Source organism: Ursus americanus, chromosome 1 (genome assembly GCF_024610735.1).
Source record: "Ursus americanus isolate L20-20 chromosome 1, mUrsAme1.1.p, whole genome shotgun sequence".
Classification (NCBI taxonomy): domain Eukaryota; kingdom Metazoa; phylum Chordata; class Mammalia; order Carnivora; family Ursidae; genus Ursus; species Ursus americanus.
This window is the reverse complement of record NC_142127.1, coordinates 72762843-72775259: the sequence shown is the minus strand read 5'-3', so window position 1 is coordinate 72775259 and position 12417 is coordinate 72762843. Positions and strand designations below refer to the sequence as shown.

The 12417-nt window shown below is 34.7% G+C and overlaps 1 non-coding gene across 1 annotated transcript; it reads right to left on the bottom strand.

Annotated features, from left to right (window-relative positions):
* Window positions 1-12097: 12097 nt before the first annotated feature.
* Window positions 12098-12204, bottom strand: LOC123798335 (U6 spliceosomal RNA). Its single transcript, XR_006781257.1, has one exon. It is a non-coding gene; the product is annotated as a U6 spliceosomal RNA (small nuclear RNA).
* Between the last annotated feature and the right edge of the window lie 213 nt (window positions 12205-12417).

Below are 12417 nucleotides of genomic sequence, written 5' to 3'. Positions count from 1 at the left end.
TGAGTCAAATCTTAGTAACTTGCTTCACTTTACTACAAAGGAGACTTGAAAACAGTTTTTCTTCCGGGAAGCTATTTGTATAGCTACGACTTCAATTATTGTGGAATATGGGGAAAAAGATATTGGGGGACAACTAGCAGCTTCTGATACCCTCTACTGTACATCCCCACTACAAGGGGCAAGATGATGAACTTCACAATGCACCCATGATGCTTTTAAGGTCCACATACATAACAGATAAGATCACTTCCTCAAAAAAAAGTGAGGAAAATGGAACAGTACATGAAAATTAGAAAACCAGATGATTTTATAAGTGATGCCTAAATTCATGGACTCCTCTCAGTTCTTCTGCCAGTAACCAACACCTCCTGTGTCTTCTATCTAACATTTTATTTCGCTGCCAGTGTACTTAAGAAATACAAAGGTTACTGCACAAAAGTCTCTAAGATAAGTGAAGCTTTGTTATGTAAATCAATAAAGGATTTGTTTAGAACAAAATGAAGAAAATTTTGTTTGTTTCCATTATATCCCCTTTTAAAGGAAGAAAATGGAAAGAGTATAGAAGCCACATATCAAATCAGTTTAGAATATTTTATGGACTTAATTTTAGGTGCCAATTGAATACTTTTCCAAAAAGTATGGTTCTTTGACATTCATTAAAAATAACTGACAAAATAAATATTGTTTCCTCTTTCTTCATAAACATGGGTGAAATACAGTAAATTAAGTGTTCCCTTCAAAACCTTCCCATTTAAGAAAACAAAGTATTGTGCAAGTATCTCTTACAGTTGAAAAATACTGAAATGAGTATCTTTGATTTCTAGTTTCTGATGAGGAGGGGAGCCACAGAAGCCATCAGACAAGTTCAAATTTGAGTAGCTTTGCCTGGGTGGGAGGTGGACAAACCAGCCATCTCTTAAGAAAGCTGGTGTTTGTGGCAGATGATGACACTCAGTTTTGCAAATCTAGGTGCTATATGTAGTGCGTAGTATTCAGATAGTGCCTAAACTTTTGCTTCATTTCGTCGGCATACTGAGCCTGAACTCTTAACTTCCTGAGATTTACCCGTTCTTAATTTTGTTTGTGTCTCCTCACTATTTGCCTGTCTTTGGAAGAGATTAGCTTTTTCATGTCCTGGTTGACTTCCCACCCTCTGATCCAAGTCCTATTCTCCATTTAATTTCATTTATCTGACATAACAGAACCCTGTAACTCATGTTTTGAATGCTCCACTAGTGTTGAAATGTTTTCTATTCATTTCCCCAGTTGTTGGTAATTCTCTTTTCAGAAGGTCTATAATTTGGGACTGAGGTAGAATAGTTTGTTTTTTCTAAAAACATTCTCAGTCCTATAATTGAATAGGTCTTGCAATAGAATCAATTCTTGGAAAGTTTTTTTTTTTTTTATGATTTGTTTTATTGCTCTTGTTTTGCTGTTGATATAAAAGACCCAAACCCCAAATTTAGGTTCAATAATGTTCAGTTGTCACAGATATATTGTAATGGCTCTGCATAAAAGATCTATAAGCCAAAGTGTATTCTTGTACAATGCTTAGTCAGCTGCCCTTGTAGTAGTTGCCAGAATCTTTTTTCTTTTCTTTTCCATTAGAATAAAGATTTTGTCTTTATCACATTATCACATTGAGAGTGGTAAAAAGTTAGCAGTTGAGCAAGATTTAGTCTTTTTTGACCATAGAAAACTCCCCTCCTCCCCACATACCTTTTGGTTTTTTTTCAGTCATCCTCTCTTGGTTTAATTGAAATATCCTTTAAGGATTGTTGAACCCCGATGTGGTATTGTTATTAGAATGTGTGCCTGGTTGAAGTTAATTTAATGTGCATTGTTTAGATATCCAGCATTTAAGTTGATGACTATTTACTGAAAGCTTGTTGATCAACTGTTTTTACATTTAAGTGCATTAACTGACATAGCTCTGTAGGCATCGATGGGTGGGTGTTGTCAGCATTTATGAAAATTAGAATGCTGTGTCCCCACGGTCTCATGTTTTACATACCTATAAAACTTCGCAATTAAATATGTTTACTTCCTTTGGTTCTGGTGATATTATTATTTTATGAAATATTTTCTCTTTCTTACAAAGCAGTACTCCTCCATTATGGGGACTGTGGAGATTTAGAAAAGTTCAAAAAAGAAAACAGATCCTTGCCATTTAGAAAAAATATGGCTAATATTAATGAAATCCTGTAATTTTTAGGGCAGTTTTACCTTTCTGAATCACTTTTTGTTCTTTTTATTTAAAAATGCTGTTTCTCTTATAGCTTTTTGTTTTATAGAATTAAGCAGCCTACTTGATTTCAAATCCTGGCTCTGATACATACAGCTCTATTAATTTGAGCAAATTTTGTAAACTCTGTGCTTTAGTTTCTTGACTATAGATGGGGATAAAATATACCTATTTTATAGGCTTGTTATAAAGAGTACATACATGAATACAAGTAATTAATTAATGCAGGTAAGGCATTAGAACACTGCCTGATGTGCTAAACACTTGTTTGCTTTGCTATTGTCATGGAAGAGCAAAAACAACTACAGTTATATATTCTGTTAGGCAAAAGGGTATAATTAATCTTTGCCTCCAACCTTGGTTTTATAAAAAGGACTGGACATTTGAAAAACTACATCACTCTGCCTTTTTGTTGATAGGGATGAATAATAAAACGTTAGTGGAGCTTGTTAGGTTGGATATCTGGAAAAACTCTTCTGTCCCTAGCCATCTGCCTCTCTTCTGTTTCCTGTAATGTGGGTGTGATGACTAGAGCTTCAGCAGTCCTCTTGGATCCTGAAGCAACCTTGAAGATGGTAGAGCAGAAAGACTGAAGGATCCTACATTCATGATGACTGTGTAGCCACCATACCAGTTTTGACCTGTCAACTCTGGACTTCTTTTATTTGAGAGAAATAAGCCTGGATTTCCGTTACTAACATCAGAATGTACTTTCTAACTGATATCATGAATACTCAGTGCATTTTTGTAAACTTACCACGACTTTTTTTACTTTCTGGCTGACAGTAGATGACATTGCCTAGAGGGCTCCATAGATTGCTTTCCTATGCTTTCTATAACTTTCATCTATTAGGATTGTGTTCTTTCCATTTCATCTTAAATTCTAACAAATTCATAGTGGGAATAATTACTCCTCTCTTATTAGCAGTTAGTGATACATTTCTTACCTCAGCCTCTAAGTATTAAATTAACAATATTTTAGGGGTGCCCGGGTCAGTGCAGCTTCTGCCTTCAGTTCAGGCTGTGATCTCAGGGTCCTGGGATAGGGCTCCCTGCTCAGCGGGGAGTCTGCTTCTCCCTCTCCCTCTGCCCCTTCCCCACTCATGCTCTCTCTCTCTCTCTCTCTCGCAAATAAATAAATAAAATCTTAAAAAAATAAAAATAAATTAACAATATTTTATAAAAATTCAGTGACTGTTCCACATTTCCAAAGAATATTTGTCAAACCACCACTGTATCTTAAAATTTGATAGTGTAAATTAAAAAAAATTGTTGTGGAAAGAACATTTAAAAGATATACTTTTGTAATAGTTAAGTGTATACTATGTTATTATTGACTATAGATAGTCAATAATGTAAACAGGTTTCTAGGGCATATTCATCTTGCTTGACTGAACCTTGTTTCTTGTTGATGAGAACTCCCCATTTCCCCTTCCTCCTAGCCCCTAGCAACTACCATGTCATTCTTTGATTCTATGAATTTGACCTTTTTAAAGTGGAATCATGCATTATTTGTCTTTCAGATTTATCTTATTTCACTTAGCATAATGTCCTCAAGGTTCATCCATGTTATGGCATATTGCAGAATTTCCTTTTTTTTTTTTTAAAGGCTGAATAGTACTCCACTGTATGTATATACCACATTTTCTTTATTCATCTGTCAATGAGTATTTAGGTTATTTCAACATCTCGGCTGTCGTGAATAGGGAGTGCTGCAAGAGGATTGTCAGTATCTCTTCAAGATCCTGATTATAGTTCTTTTGGATAAATATCTGGAAGTGGGATTGCTGGACCTTATAATAGTTCTATTTTTAAATTTTTGAGCGAACTCCATACTGTTTTCCATAGTGGCTACACCATTTTGCATTTGCACCAGCAGTGTGAAATGGTCCCAGTCTTTCCACATCCTAGCCAACACTTGCCGTCTTTTGCTTTTTTGAGAATAGCCATCCTGACGGGACAAGGTTATATCTCATTGTGGTTTTGATATGCATTTCCCAGATGGTTAGTGATGTTAAACAGTTTTTCATATACCTGTCAGCCATTTGTGTGTCTTCTTTGGAGAAATGTCTGTTCAAGTTTTTAGTCTGTTTTTTAAAAGATTAAAATCTTCTTTGAGAGAGGGAGAGCAGAGTGAGAGAAAGGGAGAGAGCGCACACACGTAAGCAGTGGGGAGGGACCGAGGGAGAGGGAGAAGCAGACTCCCTGCTGAGCAGGGCTCCATCCCAGGATCCTGGGATCATGACCTGAGCTGAAGGCAGACGCTTAACTCACTGAGCCACCCGGGCACCCCAGTTTTTAGTCTATTTTTAAATAAGATGATTAGATTTTTTTGTTTTGTTTTTGTTTTTTTTACTATTGTGTTGTGTGAGTTCCTTGTATATTCTGGAGACTAACTCTTTATCAGATATATTGTTTGAAATATTTTCTCCCATTCCATTTTTTTTTTTCACTCTGTTGATTATTTTCCTTGCCATGTAGAAACTTTTTAGTTTGGTGTAGTTGCACTTGTTTATTTTGTTCTTGTTGCCTGTGCTTTTGGTATCATCCAAGAAATCATTGCCAAGGTTAATGTCATGAAGCTGTAGCTGTATGTTTTCTTCTAGGAGTTTATAGTTTCAGGTCTTAATGCTGAAGTCTTACTCCATCTTGAGTTGGGTTTTGTGTATGGTGTAAGAGATTAGGGTTCAATTTCATTCTTTTACATATAGTATGTATTTAGTTTTCCCACCACCATTTGTTGAAGAGGATATCCTTTCCCACTGTGTTACTTGGCAATCTTGTTGAAGGTCAGATGACCAAATGTGTGTGGATTTATTTCTGGTTTCTCAATTCTGTTTTGTTGTTTTGTATGTCTTTCTTTAACAAGACCGTATATACTGTTTCAGTTACTCTAGTTTTGTAATATATTTTGAAATCAGGAAGTGTGATACTTTCAGCTTTGTTCTTCTTTGCGAGGATTGATTTAGTATTTGTGGTCTTTTGTGGTTCCATATGAATTTTAGAATTGTTTTTATATTTCTGTAAAAAATGCCGTTGGGATTTTGATAGGGATTGAATTGGATATGTTTATCACATAGGGTATAAGGACATTTTTTTTTTTAAAGATTTTATTTATTTATTTGACAGAGAGAGACAGCCAGTGAGAGAGGCAACACAAGCAGGGGGAGTGGGAGAGGAAGAAGCAGGCTTCCAGCAGAGGAGCCTGATGTGGGGCTCGATCCCAGAACGTCGGGATCACGCCCTGAGCCGAAGGCAGACGCTAACGACTGAGCCACCCAGGCGCCCCAGGGTATAAGGACATTTTAACAATATTAAGTTTTCTGATCCATGAACATGAGATATCTTTCCGTTTATCCATCTCTGCTTTAATTTCTTTCATCAGTGTTTTATAGGTTTTTTGTATAACTCTTTTATCTATTTTGTTAAGTTTATGTCTAGGTAGTTTTTCTTTTCGGTGCTCTTATAAATGGGATCGGTTTTCTAATTTCCTTTTCAGAGAGTCTGTCTTGGGGTATAGAAATGCAACTGATTATTGTGTGTTGCTTTTTTTTTTTTTTTTATCCTGCAGTTTTACTGAATTTGTTGATTAGTTCTAACAGTTTTTAATGGAGCCTTTAGAGTTTTCTATATATGAGATTATATCATCTGAAAATGGAAAATTTTACTTTTCCCTTTATCATTAATATGCCTGGTATTTCTGTTCTTGACTAATTGGTTTGGGCATCCAGTACTGTTAGAAGTGGTGATAGTGGGTATCTTTGAGGACAAGCTTCCAATTTTTCCACCATTGAGATTGATTTTAACAATGGGTTTGTCCTAATGGTCTTTATTATGTAGAGGTACATTCCTTCTATAACTAGTTTGTTGAGAGTTTTTTTGTTTTTGTTTTTTTTTAATCATGAAAAGGTGTTGAATTTTGCCAGATGCCTTTTCTGCATTAATTGGGATGATCATGTGATATTTGTCCTTTCTACTGTTAATGTGGTATATCACATTCATTGACTTTTGTATGTTGAACTATCCTTGCCTCCCTAGGATAAATCCCACTTAGTCATCATGTCTGATCCTTTTATAATATACTTGGTGCTAGTATTTTGTTGTGGATTTTATATATGCTCATCAGGGATATTTGCCTGTGTTTTCTCTTTCTTGTGGTGTCTTTGTCCGGCTTTGGTATCAGGGTAATGCTAGTCTCATAAAATGAGTTTGGAAGTGTTCCCTCTTCCTCAGTTTTTTAGATGAGTTTTTGAAGCATTTTATTTACCTCAGGTTTTTATTTTAGCTCTCTCTTTTTCTCTTAACATACACACACACACACACATTCCCATTCATTTCAACTGTATAGAAACCTGCCAAATAGTACTGTTTTGTCAGAAAGCAACATATTTGCTGTGGTATGTAGTCATATCCCAGTGAATGATGTATGTCTTCTGAGTTCTTGTAATGAACTTTAATGATCTTAACAGTTGAACGTTTGGCCTGAGAGGATTATAGCAAGTCAAGAGAACAAATAAATATGATGAGCATTACAGCTACCTGTGGATGTTTCTGTTAGAAATGTTCTTTTCTAGAAGTTCGTTGCTGTATAAACTGTTTCCACCATCGTTGGCCATCTATAAAATAAAGGGGTGTGTAAATAATTTAGTATCTAAAGATTTTTACCTGAAGTATTCACTTTTGAGAAAAGTACCTCTTAGCCCATATTACTCTTCCATCATTAATATTATCATGATAAAATGTATTTCCAATGTAGCATTTATCTTTAGATAAATTACTGCAAATGAGACCTAGAGGTTGCTGACCTTATGTAATGTTGGCACATTAAGGTCATTTTTCATCTTCTCTCTTATTCTCTCTTGCAGTTGTCATGTTTCAGGTGAAAAGAAAAGATTAGAAGGGAGGAAGGAAACAGGGATGAAAAGAACGAGCGAGCAATAAGTGTGGCTGTTTGGGACATAGGCTTGAATTGCTTAGGAAGCCATTCCAGTATGCCCCAATGCTACAATTAACATCAAATTTATACCTTTAGAAAAATAAGTAACAACTCTAGGTTGAAAATGTATTTTACATTTATTTCCTTCTATGATAAACAGACTAAAAAAAAACCCCCTTTTTAAATGGAGAAAAACTGTTTTCTATCCTTAGGGAATATTTATTAATTCTCTGAGAGATGATATTAGCTTTTTAAAAAACATGAAAATTTTATAAGTTATGTTATAACTTATAAAAAACATGAAAATTTATAAATTATGTTAATTTGGTTAAAAAATCCTGTTTCTTATGGAAGTAGTGGTTGGATGTATATATTGCACAAAGTTGAATAAAAAAAATATGTGAGAAACACATGGGTATATTATCAGATTTTTTTTTTTTTTCTGAATAGCTTACCTGATTTAAACAAGGAAAACGGGATAGTAAAAAAAGTATACCTTATTACAAAAAAATGACAAGATGAAATGTAAGGAACAAAGTAGATAGATATTTCTTACCTAGTATAAAGAAAACTGGTGTATCAGGACTGTATTTGGCTGTGAGCAGAAGCAGTTTATGACTACAGTGGCTTAAATATGTTTTAATTTTTCTCAGGAACTGAGATGATGGCCGGGGGTTGACAGTTCACAATTGGTACAGAGTTTCAATGATCTTTTCCGGGATACATATATCCATCTCTGTGTTCTGCAGTGCTTAGGTGTTGCATTTTGTTCTCATAGTTACTGCCTAATAAAACCAAGATGGCTGTTAGACCTGAAGGTATTGTATCCATATTTTAGGAAGGGGTAAAGGGGAAAGAGCTATATAAAGGAAAAGAGAGAGAAGCGTATCAGCTGAGACAGCCTTGTTTAGGAGACTTCCCCACATTTTATTGGTTAGAAATGTGTAACATTTTACTTTTAGTTGCAACAGAAGCCTTTATGGTAGAGAAGGCAAGAGAAGAGATGACTAAGGTGATACTTAGTGAACCTACTGCCGCAGGTTAGTTTTCACCACTGGTAGTAAGCAAAAGTTACGTGCTAAAGAAAAAATGTTCCTGAAACTAAATTCAGATCTTCTGAATATCACTCATGTAAATAAATAATCAAAATAACTTTTTTTTCAACAATATATATTATTTGTCCTTTTAAAATTATGTCACAGGGCACCTGGGTGGCTCAGTCGGTTAGGCCTCTGCCTTAGGCTCTGGTCATGATCTCAGGGTCCTGGGATTGAGCTCCCTGCTCAGTGGGGAGTCTGCTTCTCCCTCTCCCTTTACCCCCCTCATGTCCTCTCTCTCAAATAAATAAATAAGTAAATTTAAAAAAATCTTTTAAAAATTATGTCTCATGTTTAAATAATTCAAATATTGCAGAATCAAATTAGAAAATTTGATTCAGTGGATAATAATCAGTTATTATTAGGTACCTCAAAGGTGTCAGATAAGAGTATTTGTATATATAGTTTTGATGTGAAGAAACAGAGTTAGAGAAGTAAAAGAGTGTGTCCAATCCCTATAACCTGAAGCAGTGGACTTTGAGTTTCAGCCTAGTTCTTTCTGACTCAGAGCTTGCACTTGATCGCCATATCAACTTCATTGAATAACGAACACTACAAATTAGTGATACATTTAACAAAATTTAATTGTGTGGCGATTACTGTATTTTATGTTTCAGATCATTGCCTATGCTTAGACCTAGCTCTGAAATAGACCTATTAAAATCCTTACATTCCAGTTAAATACTATTTTTTAAAATAACTTATCCTCCTTTATACAGTGATATCATTCTTTTGTACTATCAAAGTCACCTATCAGCAAAGATTAGTAAGAAAATGTGGAGTTTGCATTTAATTAGATTCAAAGCCTCAAGCTAGGCAATACTGCTTCTGTGAAAGAATTTCAGAGGTTACCTACCATATTGGGAAAGAAGTTTTGTTTATTTTCACCAGCAGGTTTTTCCTTACTGTACTTGCCTCTTTGCAGGTGGGTATAATTCCATTAATATGACAAGGACTTTACCCAAATTGGAAGATCAGTGTTCTTTCAGTTGCCTATTCCAAAAACCTTATAGGTGTCTTTGACTCCTTGTTTCACATTCCATATTTGATCTGCCAGTAAATCTTATTAGCTCAGCCTTCAAAATATATATAAAACTTGATCGTTTCTGTCTGCTCTGCACTGCTTCCACCCTGTTCCAAGTTACTGTTGACTCTCATTCTCATCTGAATTATTGCAGTAGCTTCCTAAAGGGCTTTCCTGTTTTCATCCTTGACCTCCCATTCTATTTTTGAAAGACCAGCCAGAATAATCTCCTTAAAATGAAAGTCAGAGCATGTCACCCCTCTGCTTTCAACCTACAGTGGCCCCATCACATGTGGTAAAAGCCAGTCTTTACAATAGTCTAAAAGGTGTGATCAAGCTTACAGTGCTGCTTTGATCTTACTTCTCCCCCTTTTCTGTAGTTCTTTTTGTTCCAGGCTTGAGAGTTGCCTTTAACTTCTTAAACTTCCTAGGTGCTGTCCCATTTCAGGGCCTTTGCATTGCTGTTCCTGCTGTGTAGGATGCTCTTTCCCATATATTGGCATATCTAGTTCTCTTTTTTTTATGTCCTTACTCAAGACTGCCTTTTTAGTAAGGATTTTCCTGGCTACCTTACTAAAAATTTCAGCCCCCTTCCCTTAATTTCTTATCCCTTTTCCCTGCCTTACTTTTCTTCCTGTTTCACTATCAGACATTCTATCTCATTGAAAAGTTGAGGTTTTTGTCTTTTTGTTTTTACATATTCCAAGTTCTTAAACGTTCTAGTACTTAGTGGATGCCTAATAAATACTTACTGATAGAATGAACAAGTGAGTGAGTGAATGAATGAATGAATGAATGAATGAATATACAAGGCAGTGAAAGAGTTCAGTCTTTTTTGAAATGTCTAATAAGGATCTCAGGATTCTTGAAGTTTTTCTTAGCTTGTTAGTTATAATCTCTGTAACTATTTAACCATTCATATATATTTTTTTAACTTGTTGAATCAAGCTACTCTCAACATCAATATTGATTGCCCAGGTAGTGTATACTGGATTATTTTAGACTCTTGGTTTAGACTCTTAGATTTTGACCTTTAAGTCTTCCTATTAGTGAAACTGGAAGGCTATTAAGACTTTTGGAGACTCTGCATGGATTACACTTTTGCTTTTTTTCTTTCATGATTTATTTCAGCTTGTTAAAATATTTTGTGTTAATTATTTTGTACTTTCATTTTTATTATGCAAAATTATTCAGAATAAAACATGCATATTCTTAAAAAAAAAAAAAAGGTAACATGCGGACAGTGTTGCAAAACTCCAGGTGGGAGCTGTGACTGTCATGTAAAAATGACATATGTAAAAGTTATAAAATATACAACTGAAATGTTTGAAGGAGAAAGGTGTCATTTGGGGGAGATTTATTCTCAAAGTCATAAGAAAAAAAAGGGAAGTGGTCCCACCTGTTCCTTCTAGAGGTTCTCATTGCATTGCCATGTTTAATGGCAATTTATGTGCTGTATTACAAACAATTTAAATAAAAAAAAAAAAAGACAAGCTCTTGCCTTCTGGAAAATAGACCAGTTAGAAAAACGATGCACAGTTGCAGAATTAAATATGTTCATTGTGTTGTTAGAGCCACTTAAGTTCATGAACCACGATATAGGAAGACACAGAAACGAAGCCACACTTCTTTTATTTACACAATATATATTAAAAAACTCTTCAAAAATATATATATTCTTTTTTGAGATAGAATTACTATATAGTGACATGTACACATTTTTAAGTGTACAATTTGGTGACTTTTGACAAATGCATGTAGCCAGCCATGTAACCTACATTGCCATCATTCCAGCAAATATCTCCATGTCCTTTTCCCGGTTATTCCTCTCCCTCATTCAGAGGCAGCCACTTTTTTGATTTTTAAAACTGTTGAATTCATTTTGCCTAATACTAACTTTCATATAAATGAATTGTTTACTCTTGTATTCAGATTCTTTTGCTCGCATATTGTCTGTTAGACTTATTCATGTTGTTGTGCCTACCAATATTTTTTTTATCGAATGTGCTAAAATTTGTCCATTTTCCTCTTGATGAAATTTGAGTTTCCAGTTTTTGCCACTAATGAATAAAGCTTTTAGGAGCATTCTTGTCCAAATATTTTTGTGGATATATGTTCTCTCTCTCTCTCTCTCTCTTTTTTTTTTTTTTAAATCTTGAGGGGTGGAATTGCTAGGTCAAAGGGGAGAGGTGTATTTAACTGTATAAGAATCTGCAAACCTTTCTCAAAAGTGGGGGTCTATTTTACACTTCAAGCTACCCATTTATTTTTATTGTTTTAAAATAGGATAGACTTCTGCAGTTCTTAACAGAAAGTGGCCATTTGGGGAACTTAGATTAAGTATCAAAGTCGTTCTGATATACAACGTATTTTTAAGTGTTGTCTGAATATCAACTGTCTTTAATTCTGAGAAAGAAAAATAAGGGTGTTTCTGATTTTTCTGGAGACAAGATGTGGAACAAAATGTTAAAAATCTACATGTTAAAGGAGTACTTAAAACCCACTGAATAAGTAAGAAGAAAGTTCCAAACTATGGCTCTTGTGGGGGTGATTAAGCCTACTCATAATTTGAAGTCACAGTTCAAACTATCCCTCTAAACTTCTCTTTTCTCCATGTAGCATTACATAACCATCTTTATTACATGTATTTCTAGACACTTCCCTAATTGCATTTCAGAATGGATATTCCATTCATTTCCAGGAAAACAAACAAACAAACAAGAATCTTCTCATGTAGGGTGCCAGTGGCATTCTTAAATCCATTTTTTATTACATATATTAAAAAAAAAACTATTTAAAATATGGAATGCTGTTCCAGTTTGCTTGTCATCCTTGCTCAGGGACCATGCTAATCTTCTTTATATCGTCCCAGTTTTAGTATATGTGCTGCTGATGGGAGCACCCTACCCCCCAAACTTTTTGAACTCATCAAACCCAATATATATTGTTGATAAACCACCTTTAATTTTTCCCATCCATGTTTCATGAATTTTAATATTTCTAATTTTTCCATTGAATTCATCAAAATTTTGTTTTTTAAGTTATTTAACATCCAAAAGAGCATAGAAAGTTCTGAAACCTCTTTCCCTCTTTGAGAAGGAAGTGTGTTTTAAAA